Genomic DNA, 21,308 nt, shown 5'->3' with positions numbered 1-21,308 from the left:
GATAAGATTTGTTTTCTGCAGTATTGGGACCAAGGAGGAAATATCTGATTTCTGAGTTGACCCTGAATGCACCATAACCAATTCAAAATGATAAAGCAAGATGTTTCTTTCGAAAGCCAAAAGAAAGGTTGATTTCAGACACAGAGTGTTTCAGGAGAAGTGTCATGCTTGAGTGTTTCAAGCATGGCAACGCATAGTGGACTGTGTAAATGCCTAAGTTACTCATCAGTGGCTCAGTATGATAGTGATCACACTTCTAAATCTCATAAAATAATAAATACTACTGTGCAAATGACTTGCGTGTATTCCAATTATCATGTCATTCTCCCAGATGTAATCCTTCTGGAGTCAGAAGAACATGGGAGCAGATAAAAAACAAATACAAGAACATCATCACGTGTGATAAGTCTGTTTCAAGCAGTGGCGATTGCTTTAAGACTACAAGGGAAGCTCAGTTTCCCCTAAAATGTTCCCAAAAAAGTGGTGATATGTTCTGCTGTGTGTACATTTCATTGACTAAATATGCACTAGAATTCCTTCATCTTTTGTTCAGAATCAGCTACCTATCACAGGTAACTGGCTCCACCTCCTTCTCATTCATCCTGGGAACACTATGTATTTGTCCCTAAGTTGCGTGAGGGCAGCGGCCACTTGATGCACAACGCGGGATGCCGTAAACATGCTCAGCCGCTCCTCATCCTCGACAGAGTACATGTAGCTGCCTGTGGCAAAGAATCGCAGACATTGACTGTGGGACAATCAGTGCACCGCTCCTGCGGGTTGCACGGGCAATGTACGGCTCTAATATTTCACAGAGGTTGAGTAGTCCGGGCCGTCAAAACCTATACCTCTCATACAGTGAATCGTTACTTTGATCGAGTGGATCTGATTGATCTTTAACACCCTGTCTCTTCGTAAAGCTCTTCTTACAGCTTGTGCGCCTCTGTCCACCGGGTTTGGGAGAAAAGAGCAGGCCATTGTTTCTGAGAAGCTGATTGGCCAGTGGGAGGGGCTTTTTATAGGATCAGATTCAACCTCCAACTTATCCTGCTCCAGAGCAGGATAGCCGTTCGGAGTTGGTCACCATGGTGATCTACTCTGATAAAAAAGGAACTGGCTTCGTGCTATTGGTAATCAAGAGTTAACCCTGCTTCGTGATATAGGCCTCAGGTCCGAATTTAGTGATGTCCATCTTCAAGCCAAACTGAGGGTTTCAAACTGCTACCTCCCTCAGAGAAAATATGGTCCAGCAGTCTGCGAAGAAGAGCTCTTAGGTGTCTGACAGTGAGCATTTAGCGGGAAAAGATAAAGACAACTGAAAAAAAGTTCATGTTGAGAAGTACAGTTGTTTATAGGTTGAATGTGTTTTATTATTATTATTATTATTATTATTATTATTATTATTATTATTATTATTATTATTACTATTATTATTATTATTATTTTCTCTGTGTGTGTACCACCTTGTGACAAGACTGGATGCTCAGCAGCCCTTGGGACCCTTGGTTTAATGTCACCGCATCACTAAGATATGTCCATACTCCAGACAATGCATTTTTTTTTAAACATTTGTTTTTGTTTTTTGCCACCAATTCAGTGTTAGTAACAGGCAACCTGACCAGCTTTTCTATAGGGTGCCAAATGTAAAAAAGATCACTGTTAAATAGGTGACATTGGGTGCATATTAAGTTAACTTTTTTCACATTTAGCTTGTTTATCTTTCATTTCAGACTGAAATTCATGCACAACAGAATGTTCTACATACTTGTTAAAATTGCGTACACATATAAAATAAATCTAAATCTAACTGTAAAATCTCAATCTAAATCTAAATATCTAAATCGTAGTGTTAAATCTAAATCTGAATGTTGGATCTAAATCTAAATCTTAAATCCCTCGCCAAGTGTAAAGCTAAATGTCAAGAAGTTATGCAATGTAGGCAGGTCAGTATCTGTCTTCTCCTCCAGTAGCTAAAACAAGCTAAATGTGAGAAAAATGAACCTTAATCTTGCTTAATGTTGCTTATTAAACATTGACTAAAATTATACATTTGGTGCATACTTTTCAGCATCTGAAAGCGAAAGATTCGGGCGGAGTTTGGCGATGTTGCTTATTTGGTAGAAGGAGGTCTTCGATGATGATTAATGTGGGATATAATCTATGCCTTTATTTTATCCACACAGTTGTTGAGTTTTGATGGGGATGAAGGTGATGATGAGGGTAGGGTTTAAGCTGTGGCATTCACACAGAGCAACAGAATTTCTTTAAGTGCTTTAGCTTCTTTGACAGTAGGGGGAAAATCATCTAATATTGTCATTTCAATGAGGTTATTAAAAACACACAGAGGATTCTAATTTTTGCTGCATAATGTTACATTCTTTTTTTATTATTATTAATGGATAAACAGTGCCGGTAACATGCAATCTGATGTCAAATTTGTAATTTTGAACTCCTGATTTATGCCAAAATTACACCAAATATGCAGTTTTAGTATTTCAAGACTATTTTTGGCTGCTGTTATTCAGAGAATTAATCTTATTAACAGAAGAGAAAGTAAAGTAAAGGAGATGATCTTTGCAGTCTAATAACAAATTGATTGAGTGATTAATCAATGTCAAAAAGTAAATTATCACTTAAAGCATCATTCTCTGTCAAACTGGCTGTCTGATGAGTTTTCAGAAAACAATGAAGGAGTTAAAACAGAGGCAGGAGGATTATTTCTGCAGTATTGGGATGGCTGGAGAACTAGGGAGTTGAAATTCACAGAGATTTCAGAATAAGTGTTGCATTTCTAAAAAGCTTTAGTTGCAGCTTTGCCCATTTGGTCTGATGTTGTGATAAATAATGAAGCTGTTCTCCTTTTATGGAGGAGACGTGTGGATGTACACAGCCTGTGAGTGAGAACATGCCTCTGTCTCTGAGCTGAGACACACACACACACACACACACACACACACACACACACACACACACACACACACACACACACACACACACACACTCTCTCTCTCTCTCTCTCTCTCTCCCCTCTCTTTTTCTCACACACACACATTTTACCAAAGTCCTACAATTGACTGGGTAATGACTCAGAGATGCCTGAAACCTCAGCACACCATCCCTTTATAGATTGGTTTCAAGCTGTGTTTCAGGTGTTTTTCACTTCAGCTGTTCTCCTTTAGAAATCACTCAAGACTCCAGCTCCTAAAGGAAGAAATATTAATACATGTTTTAACCTTTAAACCTCTGTACATTTATAATCTTTAACTCATTGTTTCATTATGTGATTTGGTTTAAGACATCAGGATGTAACAACAGTACAAGGTTTATTTTGATGCCAGGATTATTTTAGGCCTTTTTGTCAGAGAACAGGACAGAGAACAGGCTTCAGCCTCCGGACCTTGGCAAATTGTTGCCAAGGTCCACATTCAAACACATTAACAAGACACAAGACAAGATCAAAGTGATGAAATCGAGCAAAAACAGACAAAAAAAGAACATAATAATAGTTCAGAATGCAGGATGAGAAAAATTGGGGTCTAAAACAGAGGTAGACCGTTATGGTTTCTTTAGGCCTGATACATATTTGCAGAGAGGCTGATAACCTATATTTGGAGCTGATATGTATTTGCAGTCAAAGTGATAATATTGGTAAAAAAAAAAAAATTCTGAATAATTTAAACTCCAAGACTTGATTTAGTTTAAACACCTAAAAGCACAATTAAACAGAGAGAGGGAGCACTGTGTGAACTGCTTTGACTGCTGATTGGCTGTTACCTGAGCCATGGCTCTGCTTATAACCAATCAGATGGTACTGTGAGTGGGACAGTGCCAGGGACTGAAAAGTGACTGCAGACAGCGGCACAGCTGTATTAGAGCAGAAATAATACAGTTATAAAAGGGTTTCTTATCAGCTGTTGGATTTTAAAAAAGGCAGATGCTGATATGCCTGAAAATGACGAATATTGGTGTCGATAATCAGTCCGGTTGATAATCAGTCTATCCCTAGTCCAAAATAGTCTTAATAACAAATGAAGCTGAAATGGAGAAAGTTTTCTTTGGTCAGGATCAGAGCTTGCTAATGTATACGCAGCATGTAACACTGCAGAAAACTGACCACTGATCATTTGGGATCTTCAGACACCTGTTTTTGAAAGTCTGTAATAATGGTACAAGGATGTTTGACCATAGTAAGTTACTGATTGTTCAAGAAATCACTGAAAGAAAAAGTTATCAAAAAGAGAATTCATATTACTTTCACAGTTTATAGGAACTGCTGGCTCTTGATAATTTGCACTTAATTGAATAACTCCAACAGCAAGAAGGTCACTGATTCAATTCCCGCCTTGGCCTTTCTGTGTGTCCTTTCTGTGTGGGTCCTCTCTGGGTCCTCCGGCTTCCTCACACAGTCCTAAAACATGCTCATCAGGTTAATTGGTCACTCTGAATTGTCCCTAGGTGTGAGTGTGTGCGTGAATGGTTGTCTGTCTCTGTGTGAGCCCTGCAATTGACTGGCGACCAGTCCAGGGTGTACCCCGCCTCTCGCCCAACGACAGCTGGGATAGGCTCCAGCCACCTGGGACCTTGAACAGGATAAGTGGTTCAGAAAATGAATGAATGAATGAATAAATAACTCCATCTTTGTAATAAATATGGTCACCCTTGCCTGATAAAAAAGAGATGTGCCACAGTACTTCTGAACAAAGTTCTCATGGTGTTCTAAAGCCTCAAATACACCAGATACTTCTGCAGTCCAACTCTGTTCCGTTGCGTGATGACTGCGTTTGTCAACTCACACTGGTTCTAGCCTGACAAGCTTCATGACTGACAGACAGCTGGAGTCACAGACCGAGGAGTTCCTACTCTTCCCACTCTATTGATAGGTCTCTCTTCATTCATGTTGGGCTGTGAAACCTCAAACCTGTTGACTCCTGGTCTGGCTCCACTCATTATGTCCGTTTGTCATTGTAGTCAAGCTGAATACGAACTTATTTTGACACGGTTTGTTTTATTTTGAAAGTCACTGGGTGTTTTAGGTAGTTTCTGGTCCTGACTTCCTGTCCTGCTCAATCTTCCATATGCTCAATTTATGCGTCACAGCTTCACGTCCGTCAAAAATAGAATGGCTGTGTATTACCTGCAACATGACAGACCAGCCACACAGGCGTACTGCAACAGAACGGATCCAGTGTAAGTTGACACATTAACTTGAATGAAACCTATTTGACAGAACGGAGACAGACTGCAGACAGGTCTGGTGTATTTCAGCTGCAGACCTGCAAGTGGTCTGGATTGCTGGGTAGACCCTGATGTTGCACAGCAAACTGTTACCTTCATTCCTTAGGCAGGACATTTGTCGGCTGATTGCCCGCTGGGATGGGCTTTATTTAATTTTTTCAGTACATATACTGAGCAATCTGACTGTTGATTATGCTGTCATAAGTAGAACATATGTTTTAAACACCAAAAAAATCAGGTTACAGGAAAATACTCTCTCTTTCACAATCTCCTTTTTCTCGTTACATCCAGCTCTGTGCCTGTCTCTCTGTTCAGCTGGTGTCAGTGTTAAAGACCAAACTTCATTATGAGGATCATTTTACCACGCTCCCGATTGGATCATCCCCACATTGAGGTCACACCTGAAAGCATGCCTTGGTACAAATAAAAACACACAACAGCATCACGATTCATCAAGGCATCGAAGTTTTTCTAATCAAATGCCAACAGGTTAGGAGAGATGGCAGTCTTACAGCAGATATCAAGGACATTTTGTTTTTCTACAACATCTGGTTGCTTGTCATTTTTTACATTTCTTTCTATCGGTTTGAAAAAAAATGACATCAAACACTTTGCACTAAAACCTTGGATTTGTCCTGCTGGATGCTCTGCAAAGCTCAGAATATCAATAAAAAAGAGTCAAGGATGTTTTTTCAGCTTATTCAAAGTTGGTGTTTTCTCAGTTTCTGAACATATTGAAGTTTTTATGATTTTTTTTTTCTACCTGACATGAATGAGTGACCTCCTACAGATTGAAAAGTGCTTGCGGAGTCCTTGAGCTTGAGACACAAAACCAATCCAGCCAGTTAGCCAGAGTTATTTTACTTTAGATGTCATGAAAAGAAACTTTCCTCCTGACTTCATGTGTCCATTTCCGTCATGGAGTCATGACATAGCCAGACCCTCTAACCTAAACAACACTTTGTTAATGTCAACAAAAAAACAAAACAACAAGAAGCTTAAGATTCCCTCCAACTGTCAAATAAATCCATACTCCTGGCAACAGAATGAAAAGAAATTAGCAGCCCTGGAAACAAAGATCTAGTGAAGCTGGGCTGACTCCAACCAGCAGCTTCAAACTCCGCTAACCTCAACCACCCACGCATCAGGCTTAATCTGGTGATCCTAGAACCTAGCCCCTGGCTACGCAGGAGGCTTTACTCTTTCGTAACTCCAGCAGCACTGAGACTTTATGATGCAGTTTGATCTAATTACATCACTTCTGTTGTAGATGCTGATTGTGTTTAATGCATTTCTAGAATTACGACGCATGAATCCACAAATACAACATTTAAAAAACAATTCACCCTCTCTGGAGAGAAAACCATAAGCAGTATTAGACAAAGTGTGATACAAAACTTCTTAAAATTTTGACATTTTTATAATCAACTATTTTTATGATTATCAGTTAACACTATAGTAACCAACCCCAGTCTCCCCTTATTTGACTGAATTAGAACAAGAAGTTCTTCATTTTTGAAAGAGTTTTCTTTTTTTTGACCTCTTCAGAAGTTTAAAATGAATCTGCACACAGTAATACATCTTACCAGTAATGCCATGTTCGGGATCAGGAAAAACAAAACAATTAGCAACAGATCTTTTTTTTTCAGGAAGCAAGTTTCATTACATATAAGCTTAAAGTGCTCTAAGGATAAAAATATCCAAGTACAATAAATAACTGACGTGTACATAGTAAATAGAAATTGCAAAAAAAAATTTGAGGCGTCATACTTAATTGCCGCAGCTATTCTCTTCCAAATGTTGTCGCTATCTTTGTCTTAATAGTTTTTTATGTCTTTTGTCTTAAAAAAATGGGTGCTGGGACACAAACCCAATTTCACCCAGCGAAATAAAGTTTCTGGTGTGAAAGCTTGCATTGAAAAACAGTGGGTTCAAAAAAATAAATAATGTGCAAAATATTTGTGCAAAAATACACGTCTGGTGTGTGAGCGAAGGGTTTTACTCTTTGTAAAAAAAAAAAAAAAAAGATGCTGAAAACTCCAAAAGTCAAAATACTCCGAGGCAAATCAAAGGAAGTTACATGCAGGCTCATGGCTAGCTTCATAACTATGGCAAGGTTCCAAACAACTTAGAATACTGACATAACCACCTTGAGACACTGGATGGCCTACGTGAGTCAATAATATATTTCAGAACAGTACATCAACATTACTTGACCTTCAATTTTGTCTTATTTCTGTATATTTATGCCCAGAGATATCCAGATCCAATGACCAATTACATATTTATTCATTTGAAAACTCAATATAATGTTGCTGACCCCAATAAAGAATCTGACCGATAAGCAGAACCAATAAGGGCATTGGTATTGATAAAATCTCATCAATACCCATCCCAAGTGCCTCAGCCACAGGAAGGGGATTGTGGTCATGATTAAAGTGGCTCAATAAGTTTTATTTTGCTTCATTTAAAAAAAAAAAAGTGATTTAAGTCTTCTAATATAAGATGTTACCTTTGAAGTTGTATTTTTGGGTTGTTGTTTGAGTTCAGCTGAAACACTTTGTGCGTTAACGTGCACACATCAGGTGCCAACTCACTCCCCCACTCTCGAACCCTTTGCTCTTTTCCTTTCGTGCCGCCTCCTCCCCAAAACTGCTTCTCTTTCAAATTCTTCACCTTCTTTTTGGCAGCGCTGCTGCATTTGTTGATTGAGAGACCTTTGGAGGTTGTAAAGGCTGAGTCGATTCCTCCATCCCCCTCACCTCCCTCGTCTTCTGCCCCCTGCCTCTTCACTGTCACTTGCTTGGCTTACATACTAACTTGCTGTGGGAGGATAATTAGTCAAAGTGATTTTCCAACACTCCTCTCCCCCTCCCTCCTTACCGCCCTCCCAGGCGCGTAGTCTTATCCCCTTTTTGCTTGCATCTGCTTGGCATAGAAGTCATGGAAACCTCACCAGCCAGGCTGTAGGTCTCTCCCAGTTTGACATGAGAATACACACAGCAGAGAGTCGCAGTGGATATACAGTTTGCATACGCTCAGTGGGGAGCGATGCATGAGGCAGGCATGATGGGAAAAATAATTTTGCTCCTCAATCCTTCAGGGAAGATACTGATTCAGGAAGATGTGGGAATCTTTTTTTATTATTATTATTTGTTGTGAACAAGCTAAAACAACCCTTAACCTTAATCCATTTCCAAATCACTGAAATAATTATAATGCAGTGACAATAAAAGAATAAATTCAAAGAATAATTTACCTTTCAGTACAATCCAATGAAGAAGCAAAGATTTGGCTGATTGATCATTTCCTTCTTGCAGGGGAGATGAAAATACTGCATTCGTGGAGGCTTTTAAATGCAGGCCAAGACTTCAGCCTTGGGGATAGAGTAAATAAATACAATTAGAAAATAAATTAATATAAACAAACAGAGTCACAATTTTGTTATCCGCTTATAAACCATTGTTTACACATTCTGCGTGGCTGCTCATGCTTTAAATGGAAAGCGTCCAGCCTAAACCCTGCAATAAGTTACAGGCCTCATTAAACTGCAGCTGTAAGCTACAGAGTAAATGACTTTGTCATTGTGCCGCGCGAGGAAATGCAGGTGGCTGTCGACATACTGAGCATGTTTATTTAACCCTCCTGTTATCTTTGGGGTCAATTTGACCCCATTCAATGTTTATCCTTCAAAAAAAAAACAGTTAACTTTTTTATTTTGGCTTGATATTTCCTGACTTTTCCTAATTTAATGGGAACTGTTGATTTAACATAAAATTATTATGATGATATTTTTTTCATTTTGCTGTACACATATTGCACGCATCGGTGTTCCTCTGGGGTCAATTTGACCCCAAGCTGTTTTAGCTGTGTAAAACTTGTCTGTCTGTGTGTGACACATGTGTGACCTTATATTCCCACACCTGCAGGTGCAGAGTTGATTCTTTTGAGTTGATGCATGTCATGGGGGGGGTATGGGAGGAATGAATGTATGTGTGTGTGACCTACTATGTGGAAGGTGGGATATTCCCGCAAGGACATTGGTAGTTCATGTAAAATAAGGGAGGAGCAAACATAAAAGCTTGCATTGCAGCTCTCTGTCCAAATCATTAGGGCCGAGCCCGCCAACCGCAGGTTGGGCGAGAGCCCTATTGAAACCCTTGTGATTATTATTCTACGCCTTTTTTCTTCTTTATTATTTGTTTCTGCCAAAACATCCCCAAATTGCGTGCCCTTCGCTTGGAAAAATGTGAGCACGCCTAGCCCCAAAATTCGCATGCCCGAAAAAATGTATGAATCTGCAACTTGCACAAAAATGAACACGCCCCCTAGGGGATTAAAACTGCTGCCCCTTGGGTGACTTTGAGCCACAGCCCTACAATTTGGTGTGTATAATAAGCATGCCCAGCCCTACAAAAATAGTCCCTTAAGATTTTTGTGCTTTACGAACACAGACTTCGCTATTTGGGCCTAAACATTGTAATTTAGCAATTTTGGCAAACGTATTTGAAAAAACTGTTTTTTTTCGCTTATCAACTCAAAACTTGGCTCAACTATTTTACTCCCATTGAAGATCAATAATCATAATTGAATTTTTATATTTTTTGCGGTGTGGATATGACATGGGCTCAAACTCTGCCACTGCCAGTCCCAAGCCCAGATAACAAAAAAGGAGGGGTGAGTGAGACGTTATAGTGACCACAAATATGTTACAAAAAAGTAGATAAAATAAGTAAATAAAAATGTTTATGAGAGTGAAGGGGGAGTTACCAACATCAATCAATATGGTCCATTCTCTGAGAGTCATGAATGTGCACGCCAATCAGAAACGATTTGGATTAAAGATTTGAAAGATACACAAACTCTAAAACTATAAGTTTGACCTGATGGTGGCGCTGCAGGGAAAGGTCATATCACCACCAAAACCTATAGGGGTCATACTCTTGTGGTCATTTATGTTTTTAGTAAATTTGAGAAGATTTGGATAAAAACTTTTCAAGATATATTATTTCTGGTTGAAAAGTTTGGCCTGATGGTGGCGCTAGAGGACAGGTCAGGGTGTCATTATCAAGGGGTTATTTATGTATTCAACAAATAAACAAAGTTCCTTGACCAAAAAACTTGGTCAACTATTTTCTGTAAATCATTTTCTGGGGGCAAAAATCCCTGGGGTCAAATTGACCCCAAGGGTAAAATGTGTGAGCAATATTTGAGGACGATAGGAGGGTTAAGCAACTAAAGGTTCATGTCCCGCCTGTGACCGGGACAACCTCAGTTTCCTATTATTTCTACCTTCTTACGCTGTCGACTCAGACTCCACTCTTCACACATCCTGCAGAAACAAAAGCTTTGAAGCTGTCACAAGTAGTAGAGTGAAATTTGTTAAATTTATGTCACATCAAAAACTGGCAGCAGCACTACATTTCAGTGCCTTTATTATATCATATAACACTGCATTGTTTCTCCAGTGAGGCACAAATCTTCTGAATAAAACCCAAACCTGGAGAGTCGGACGACCTCCGGGCTCGTAAGATGCTTCACTAAAAGCCAAACACCAACGACCGTTATATAACTGAAGATATCAAAATTTACTGGCACTCACTTTCTCTGGGATTGTGTTATTCTTAAACAGTCTGCCAACACTTTGCTCAGACCTTTTTCTTCTGTATTTTTTGTATGATCGTCATAATATCATTTTAACCAGAAACTGTTTTATTCTGTGTGTTTCATGATTTATATCACAACACCTACCGAGGTGTTAAAGCTGACTGTAGGACAGAACGACCCCACGCTGGAGTCCAGGTGTGAAGGAAAGGCTGATGGTGAGGAAAGGATGTGATCAGGGTTGAGCATCTTAGGAACTAAACCCAGACTCTGATGGAAGAGAGCAGAGGTGACCAGGGCTGGGGAGAGTTCAACAATCACAATGATCCACACTGAGTCTGTTTGGAAGCAGCTGGATCATTATTTTATTTAAGGTCAGGGCAAAACCTGTTTGGTGAACACTCTAGAGCAGGGATCTCAAACTCGTGCCATGGAGGGTCAAGAGGCTGCAGGTTTTCTTTCTAACCAAAGACTCCACCAGCTGATTTCACTGATTACCTCACCTTCAAGCAGAGAGCAGGGACTAATCAGTGAAATCAGCTAGTGGAGTTTTTGGTTGGAAAGAAAAACTTCAGCCTCTTGGCCCTCCATGGCATGAGTTTGAGATCTCTGCTTCAGAGTTACCACTGCTAAATCAAAACTGAAGTTCAGTGCAATACCAACTCCATACCAGCAGGAGTGATAGGGAGTTGAAGAGTTTGCAGCTTGTGTGGAGAGTAATGGTGGGTTCGAGGCAACCCGTAACTCGTATGTTTCCCATGTGTAACTCGTGAAAATGCCCTGGAACGGCAGTGGAAATCGTAACTTATGACTCGTGAACTCGTACCAGATCCATGTACTTCGGGTTACGACTTGAGACGTCACATCTGTGCCAAAACAAAGTGACTCTATGGTTGTGTTGGTGCTGCGCATGACACGCGGTGAGAAATAGACTTTACAGCAGTGTAAAGTAAACTCAAAAGTTGCAATCACAATTTACACACACGATTATGTACTACAATCTGTTATGTGTCCAAGACGGTGGACAAATGTGTCGCCAACAGGAAATAGCTAATAGAGAGAGAGAGAGAGAGAGAGAGAGAGAGAGAGAGAGAGAGAGAGAGAGAGCTGTCATCACTAGGCTACAAGTGTAAACCTCTAGTCTGATGTTTACACATTGCACATTGGCAGCAACTCTGGTGTTCAGTGCATTAATCAGCAAAAAATAGACTTTAAAATAACGACAGATACTGTGAAATATAATGTAAATACCTCATGCGCTGTTTCCCCTCCTCCGTTTCACTTAAATAAAGAACTTGCAGGCTCCTTTGGTAATTAAAATGACCAAGCATCAATCTTAGAATTTCTGCCATGCTGGTTTGTTTACATCCCAGAATTCCTTGCACTCAAACCGAAGTCGTAAATTGCCTGGAACGCTTTCAGGTTGGAACTCGGAGATTTCAACTGGGAAACATACGAGTTACGGGTTGCCTGGAACGCACCATAAGAGACAGCTCTGGGTAGTTAGAAGATCCTTGGCACCTGTTTTAATGACAGTGCCTGGATTCTTTGAGGACACTACTGGTATAGATTTATGTTGCTTCATAAATATTTTGTTGTTCTGACAGCAATTTATTTTACAGTTTCTGTCATTTTTTGTTTTAGTTATGATATTTTGACAAAGCTTTCTTTATTAGTTAAGGAGGGGGAAATATTTAAGTGATTGTCAGTTCTTTGTACCTTGAAACTTTACTAATTGTGCCAGTGAAATAAGACTTGATTTTTGTTTTTTAATAAATAGAGAAAGAGGAGAAAGTTGTACCTAAGTGTCTTTTCGATGAAGCTGGGCCTTTTTCAAGTTTTTTGCGAGAGCTGTTTTAAATCAATTGACAATCACCCATCACCGATCAGGAGGATTAGGTGACATGAAGTAGAATACAACGTAATTTAGAAAATTCTTCCTACTTGAATTTACGCTGAATGTCAAACATTTTCTTTCTTTCTTTCTTTTTTTTTTTTTTTTAAATTTGATGGTCTTTTGAGAGCCACACAGTTAGCACTGTTTGGCCAGGTCTCCAGTTTAAATCCTGTGTCGGGCAAAGTGGGCCTTTCCCTTTCTGTGTGGTGGTTTTCACATGTTCTCCTCATGCATGCGTGGGTTTTTTTTCAGGGGCTCTGGCTTCCTCCCACTGTCCAAAAACAGGTTAATTGAAATCCTAAATTGCTAAGGTGTTAGTGTGTGCGTTACAGGTTGTCCGTCTCTGTGTGTCAGTCCTGTGATTGACTTACAACCAGTCCAGGCCTCTCAACCCTGCCTCTCACCCTAAGACAGCTGGGATAGGCTCTGGCCGCTTGATCAGGGTTAACAGTAGAAGAAGAATGAACGAATGAATGACACTTAGATCAATCATATTTTACTTACACACAAGCTAACTAGTTACAGTTGTATCTCAGAACACTTTCCAGTTACTTCTCTCTGAATTATAGCATCACTATGAGCAAAGCTCTCTGTGAAAATGAGTAAAATATGAGAAAACCCTCATTTTGACCTTGCAGGACCATGTCTTTAACTTCAAGTGCAGCAACTCTACTAAAACTTACAAAGACAGTATCTCTTTGTTCTTTGTATGTCCAAACGAACTGTGATTAAATCTTGTTGGTGTTTACCTGAGCCCTCAAATTTAATCAAAATAGATGTGACGTAGAAAAATATTGTGATTCTACCCCCTCTCCGCTTATAAAGACTACTAAAGACTCCTTTGTGTGATCAGCTTTCTTTCTGTTAAGGAGAGTAGTTGCTGTGATTTTGCAGCTTTCATTAAAGCCAGTGAAAGGGACTATCTGGATAAGGTTGTGTTTTCCCAGGATTAGACTCCGTTTCCCATGAGCACTGTCGTGAGGAGGTGGCTCTAACCAAGAAGTGCATTTGTTTTGAATCAAATGAATGCAAAGCAGATCTTTTTTAAACTCTACTTTTATTTGTTATGGAATAAAAAAACTTTTATCAGATGGAAAGCAGGGATAGACCAATTATCTGCGCCGATATTCAGTGTTTTGTGGCATATTGGCATCAGCCTTTTTTCTCAAGTCAACAGCCAATGGAAAATCAATTTAACTGTCATTTTCTTGGCTCTGATTCAGCCACACTTCTCTGTCTGCAGTCATCACTCTGTCTCTAGCATTGTCCCACCCACAATACCATCTGATTGGTCACACACGACAAGTTTTTGGAAAACTTTGTGTACTGTAGAAAACTTAAGGGAGATTTTTTTTTTTTTTTTTTTTTTTTTTTTTTTATTGAAGTGTCAATTCTACTTTATAAAAAGTTCTGCTGAGCCTGGGAGCTGTTTAATAAACATGATATCCTTAGAGGCATTTAAACAAAGTTAAGTGTCAGAGTTTTTATTATTCAAAATTTTGACACCAGTATTTTCACTTTTCCTGTAAATAAATATTGTTTCCAAATATCAGTTATTAGCCTCCTTGACTGCTAACAATTGGAATTGGTATCAGCAATGAGAAAGAAAAAATAAAGGAAAAAAAACAAAAAAAACATTGGTCAATCTTTAACAAAAATTGAGGAGGTGATATATTTATTTGTAGTTATGTAGAGCTAATGTTTGAAATGTAAAAAAACAATATCACTTAGAAAGTCCTCATCGGGACTTTAAGACAACAATGTGAACCATTAGGTTAAATATTCTGTATGTGTCGTATCTAAGGACTCACAGGATAATGATAATCATTGAAATTACTTATAACAGCTTTTAATATTGGCATTAACAAACATAATGGTGATAATAGGGGAGGGACTGATAATATTAATTATAACACATGGAGTCAAGCAGCTTTAAGACTGACATTAACATCAGATAATGATCATAAAACTAAGACTGACAAGGATAATTGTTGCATTTGGAGTCAGAAGATTCACAGCAGCGGGTCGTCTGCTGCCGTGATCAAGAGAAGCTCAAAAACTCTGTGACATCTGTGGTTAATGGTTATTGAGTTACAAGAGAAGATTTAAAGTTAAAGACTGAGAATAAAACTTCCAATAAAAGCCAACCCAAGGCAGTGTCCCATAAAACAGCAATATGTGGCTGCAGGTTTTAACCAAGTAAGGTGGGTCTCAACTAGAAAGCCACATTTTTTTTTTTCTTTTTTTGTGGATCTGGTTGTCAGTGCATGGACCTGGGGCCTATAGCACAAAGATTAATTTACTTTGGGAAACTCGCATCTATCCATGGTTGACTAATCCCAACAGCAGCAATCAGGATAATCGATAGCACGACGCGAGTTATCAACACGGTAACTCAACCCAGGTTTGTCTAATCAAGGACTGTGAACGCTCACGTATGCAAGGGAGGGCTCAGGGGCAGCTGACCAATCGCAATCATGAACACAACAAACAGAGAGAAGCAGAGTGACAGAGTGCCCTATGTCCCCTGTGAGGAACAACATCTTATAATCATTAAATACGAAGGAGAAAGAGCCCGAGTAATGGAAAAGTGAACACCGTAGCGGCTGCCAATCACAGGCAAAATGCACGGCAACACATAGTAGACTGTGTAAATGCATAAATTACTGATCAATGGCTTAATCTGACACTGATCACGCTCATGAATCTAATTAAACAATCTATTGTGCCAATGAATTGCGTGTATAACAATTATCATCTCATTCCCCAGACGTAATCCCTTTGGAGTAAAAAGGGCATGGGGCCAATAATTAATTGTAAAAATTTATTTCAAAAAAAGAATTATATATATATATATATATATATATATATATATATATATATATATATATATATATATATATATATATATTTATTTATTTATATAAAATGTAAGTACAAAAACATTGTTGCTTCTGGTAAATTGGTCTTATTCATGTCACAACACCATGCTACAATTGACCTTAAAGTTGTCCCCACAATGGAATAATGTCAAAATACCAGAATTAACAATTCACAGATCAGCTGGACTGAAATACACTGCCCCCTTTAAAGAACGAAATCCCTCAAACAAAACATATGAAGTGCAGGATTAATATGATAGAATATTGTGCTGTTCCAGCATAAAATATTTTTTTTTATTATTTTTCAAGCACTTTGCATATGTATGAAAAGGGGGTGTAGATTTGATGTTTGATGCTTTGATTATCTCTTCCGAGTTAAATACCTGTGGGACAGTCAGTGCACAGCTCCTGTGGATGGTGCAGTCTACCCTGTGGAGGTAGATAAGTTGGGAGGGCTGCGAGAACCAGTACCTCTCATAAAGCGCATCATCAGGTAGATGCAGTGGGTCGGATCGTCGAACGTCTCACATCTCGATGCTTGTCGTACAAGTTGTGCGGGTTCCGATAGAAGGACAGTTCATTGTTTCAGAGAAGCTGTTTGTGGTGATCCATCTCAATAAGAAATGAACCAGCTTTATGCTATCGATAAACCAGGGTTAACCCTGAAGTTACTTCGTTAAGACATTAATCCTGCTTTGTGATATAGGCACCTACCATCAGGATGTAAAATTTGGGTGACAAGAGCAACACTTCCCTGATAACTTTGAGAAGAAGAGAACACATGAAGCTGAACTTCAGAGAAGGTGATAAAAAAAGATCAGCTTGATTATCTGTGAATCCACTGAAGATATGTGTGACATTGACCTGGTTTATGATCTTCAACAAGTTGATCAAGAGGGGTCAAGGAAACGAAAGCTCTATGAGTGACTTGCGGGCAAACAGAGGAAATGAAACGAAAGGATCTTTATATATCACCTTCAAAGGATATTATACTGCAACATAGAGGCATTCGTTGGCTGGAGTTTCAGTATAAAGAGTGTCCTTGATTTCTGTTGACTTCCAGCTGAATGTTCTTATACTTGCAAAAGCTACAGAAAGCTGTCACGTGAATGCCTTAAGGTTTTTATTATAGAGGTCTTTTATGAGCATATTTCATTGAAACAATAAACTTGGATGTTTCTGTTCAAACTCTTTCTGTTCAAACTCTTTCTGTGTTAAACAAAGAGATGTTGTAAATGACAACCACTGATGTATTTATTGAAGTTATCAGATTATCAAGGTCACTACTGAGGACAAAACATCAGCAGCTTAGAGTGTCAAACACATGGCATTCCTGATTTTGAACTTTTTGCTTTATTGACACTTCTTTGACACAGTCTCACTTTAGTATATTTGTCCATTCATAATCCATGATTTAAAACAATACTTTGACCAAAACTGGTTATTTCTAAATGTTGTTTTCACAGCTAAAATACATCGGACGCGTCACGTCACCAGATCAGATACATTTCCATTAAAGTCACTCCCCCCATTTACATGGGTAGTTTTCTTCAATTTGATTGAAATCGATCAGATAAAGTGAATCTGATTTGATACATGAAGTTGTCTGTCGACATGAAGTTTAAGTAAAGAGATCCACGTTCAATCTGGGTGTACATGGCCCTAGCTGAATCCGATTGTATTGTATTTTTTTTACCTGCGCATTACATCACTCTGCCACTACCTGTAAATGTGTAAGAGAAGAGGTGCACTTCCTGCTTCTTGTTTAAGATGGACTCACGTCGTGTTTTGTCGGGGACACTAATTGTGTCCAGTTTTTCTGTTTGTTCACCATGTTTGTTTTCGTTTGTCCACATGTTGCTCTGTAGACGTCACTTTATGTGCCTGCGTACTTCACTTACGTGCCTCTTACGTACTAAGGAGCGCATGCGCAGACCCAACAATCCTCTCTATCAACCCAATCCGCTCCACTCAGCCGTTTACATGGAGCATGGAGCAGATTATCAGTCCGTGTAGACTACCTTTTACAATCTGACCCGAAATACAATCAGATCTGGGTGAATCAGATTGGCTAAGGTGTTTACGTGAGACATTTTAAGTCTGATTGGCCTTTTAATCTGATTGTAAATAGGCTTTTTGGACCCATGTAAACGGGGCCAATGTGTAATCTAATGCTGGATCTGTTCCATTGCAGTCTGTCAGGTTGCAGTTAATACACAACCATCCTATCTTTGCTAAATGCAGAGCCAACACGTCCATTCATAGATCAAGTTGAACCCACCTACTGTAATTTCTGGACTATTAGGTAGACCCGAATATCAGCTGCAACAACCTGGATCACCATCCATTTCTATCTGTTTGCCCTCTCTGACAAAGTCCACAAGTGGAGAGTAAATGAGTTTAAAATATTCCACTCTAACATTTCTAACCTGGGCGCTGGATTACAGCTGTCACATCTTGTTCATTTTGCATTTAATTAAAGTGTTAGTAACGTTACAGCTGAAGTCGTGCATATTGTTTTTGCTCATTATTTATTCAAATGTAAATCAAAAACAAGCTTTGATACATGATATATGATATTGGGTCTGCAATAATTTTATTTCAATTAGGCCTGTATGTATTCTGCAGTCTAAAGATAAACCCAAAAATAGCACAATGCTCAAATAGCAATGCCAAAAATATTTAGATTTGTTTAAGACAAAGTGCCCCACGTGGAAACAAAATAGGGCTCAGTCTTTCTCTGCAGATTCAAAATAAACTACTCAGGGCTGTGTATATATATATATATATATATATATATATATATATATATATATATATATATATATATATATATGTGTGTGTGTGTGTGTGTGTGTGTGTGTGTGTGTGTGTGTGTGTGTGTGTGTGTGTATTTTTTTTTTTTTTTTGAGGATCCCAGGGCTGTGCTAAATTCACCATTGTGAAGATTGTTTTTAGCTTGACTAATAAGACTAACAGACCTAATGAGTGGAGTCAGTGGAGTTGTTATTTGATGACATTACACTAACTAGCAAAGTATAGAGGTCAGAGGTAGGTAGACCAAAGGACCAATTTGTGGTCTTTTTCTGGAAGAAAAAAAATTCTTGGATTCATTTTGTGGCAGACAATGGAGTATAAAGTACTTGAAAACCATGCTTGAGTAAAGGTAAAGATATCTCACTTGAAATCTGCTCTTGTAAAAGTGGAAGTAACCCACTAAAAATCACTTCCAGACTTAAAGTAGCTCAAAATAAAAGTACTCAAGTAGCCTTCTCCCTTTGCTCTCCTTTTTTTAGATTTGATGGTGAGTTTTCCAACGCCAATATTTCGCTATTTTTCAGCAAACACGGGAGGCGCTTTATCCTGATAAAGTGTAATTGTTTTTTAGACATGGCAACAAGTGTCTGTCTTCTTCTGAAGCTAGCAGGTGGTGGTGGTGTGGTGGTGGTATCTCTACTATCACCAGTGGATAAGGTTGCTTCCATCGTGCTGTAGACACTGAGGAATATTCCCAGGCTGTGTGCAGTGGTGCGGTCTCTCTGAGATAAGTCTTAGCTTGATATGAAAACGCTAGTTATTGGCTGAGAACACACAGCCCTGATAATCCATACATGATGAGATGATGATAGCCACATTTTTTTCTACCTAGTAACAACCATAGACTGTAAAAATAATGGACGTCAGCTTGCTCGACTTGAAGTGAGGTCTCCACCAAAACTGCTCCCCCTGGTGACTGGCTGCAGTAAAGGTTTAGGTGATTTGAAGATATTATTTGGCTGTCTTGTATCCAAGTCCTCTTTTTTCTGAAAAGTTTTATTTTCATTAGTTATACGAAGTTAAAAACTAGGCTTTACGTAACGTTTAACAATGATTGACAGCATCTCGTGTTCTCGTGTATTTTTTTCGGGGATCGTAAAATATGTCGCGAGATAGAGTCAGGAAGTGATCAAACTCTCGAAAGAAAAAAAATATATATTCTTTTTGTCACCCCCTCTGCTCCACCCAGAATCCCTCACAGTCTCTACTGCACAGAATCTGGCTCCAAACTGCTACAATGGTGGCGCCTGAGATGGCGGTATTTTGGCTTTAAAACCATACACTGATAAATGGCGGTGCCACGCTGTCCACTCTATATACAGTCTATGGTAACAACAGGGACAGTATAAAAGTAGTGGAGTTTTTTCCTTTTTTTCCTTTTCAATGTAGTGAAGTAAAGTGAAAGTTGCAATATATACAGAAACTCAAGTCAAGTACAGATCCTCTGTAAACCTACTTAAGGACTGTAAGGAATAACTTTACACTACCAATGGTAGAAGAAGGAGGATTTACTAGCATTACAAAGATAAGTCTCAGAGCACAAGGCTGAGTCGCACTGGACAGTCTGCTCGCCTTCTGAACTCTAAATTTAACTACAAACTAAGTTTGCAAAGCTAGATTCTTGTCAAGAAAATTTGAGTTTAAAAGAAGATCTGCTCTCCAAAACAAATGCGCACCTTAGCAAGAGTCCCATCTTTACAACAGTGGATGATGGCGTTCACAGAGAAACACTACCAACTCTGGCCAATGCTGTCATAGCAATCAGCATCAGATAGATGGTCCTCACTACACCTATTGAAAAAGAGGTTTAACAATGTTAATAACTGGATAAAACTGATTTTCCAGAAAACAGCAAACAGAGCTGTCACCTTTCTTAAGGGACCATGAATTGAAAATACAACAAAGAAACTTGACATTAAAGCCTGTAGTTGAGGGAATATATAGACAAATTCAATAGCTAAAACCATTAAACCTTTATATCTACACTCAATACTGTTCTTTCTTCTTCAGCAGAACCAGTTGGAAATGAGACTCATATTTTCATTGCGGCGGTCTTCAGGTACTTTGTGTGCTTTTCTATGGTCTGCTCCATTACACCAACACTCTCTGTGCATTCTCCGCCTTTTCTGTGTACAGCTGTAAAATCTGAGCAATCCAGTGATTTACTGACTGGTGAACAATGGCTGTGTTGAGCCCACCCGCTGGGTTCGGGCTCCTCTCCTCATCTCTCCAGCCCATTCACAGGCTTGTTACAGCAGTGTGCATTTGTCTGGTGCTGCAAAAGCTGCACCCTGCACATCCTTCCTCATGGTTTAATACTCAAGTGCCAGGGGGACTTGGGTTTTTTTTGCACATTCACCAGATTTTTATTTTTATTTTATTTTTTTTGTAGTTTTTGCATTAGGATAATGTTTAAATATGAATAACATGAAAGTGAAATTTCCTGTTTTAGAGGGAAACAAAGACAGCGTTAAAGGTCAAAAAACAGCCCCACCAACCTCCAGCGTTGCGGATGAAGAAAGGGTACAGACAGTTCCACTGCAGCATGTGCAGGTCCCTCTTTCATCTGTTGGCTTCCCACAGCGATGCAAGTCCACGTGGTTGTTAAAAATAGACACATTTGCGGTTGTAAAGAAAGACCTAAAAAAGAGACCTACTTTTCTTTTTGCGTCACATATTGATCAGAGACGTAAGCACCAGATCCTTCTGTGGGTGTCTTAAATATATTTGTGTTTTTCAATGCACGCATGTTTTGTGTGCAAGGAAGAGCGCTCTTTCTGCAGTGATGGGTTGTTTTGTTCGATAGCAGACAATACCTCCATCCTTAAATGTCCATAAGCCGAGCTTTTCATCTGCAGGGTTTGATTCTTTGG

At 39.1% G+C, this 21,308-nt stretch overlaps 1 protein-coding gene across 6 annotated transcripts in view; it reads left to right on the top strand.

Annotated features, from left to right (window-relative positions):
- The window catches only part of sorcs1 (sortilin-related VPS10 domain containing receptor 1), a 344,624-nt gene that overhangs the window by 233,520 nt on the left and 89,796 nt on the right, over window positions 1-21,308 (top strand). The gene's annotated exons all lie outside the window — the stretch shown is intronic.

Source organism: Halichoeres trimaculatus, unplaced genomic scaffold (assembly GCF_033239565.1).
Source record: "Halichoeres trimaculatus isolate MK-OKI-2021-1 unplaced genomic scaffold, fHalTri1.1 fHalTri1_scaffold_2, whole genome shotgun sequence".
NCBI classification, from domain to species: Eukaryota; Metazoa; Chordata; class Actinopteri; order Labriformes; family Labridae; genus Halichoeres; species Halichoeres trimaculatus.
Note: the sequence above shows the minus strand (reverse complement) of the source record. Positions and strands in the feature narration are given on the sequence as shown.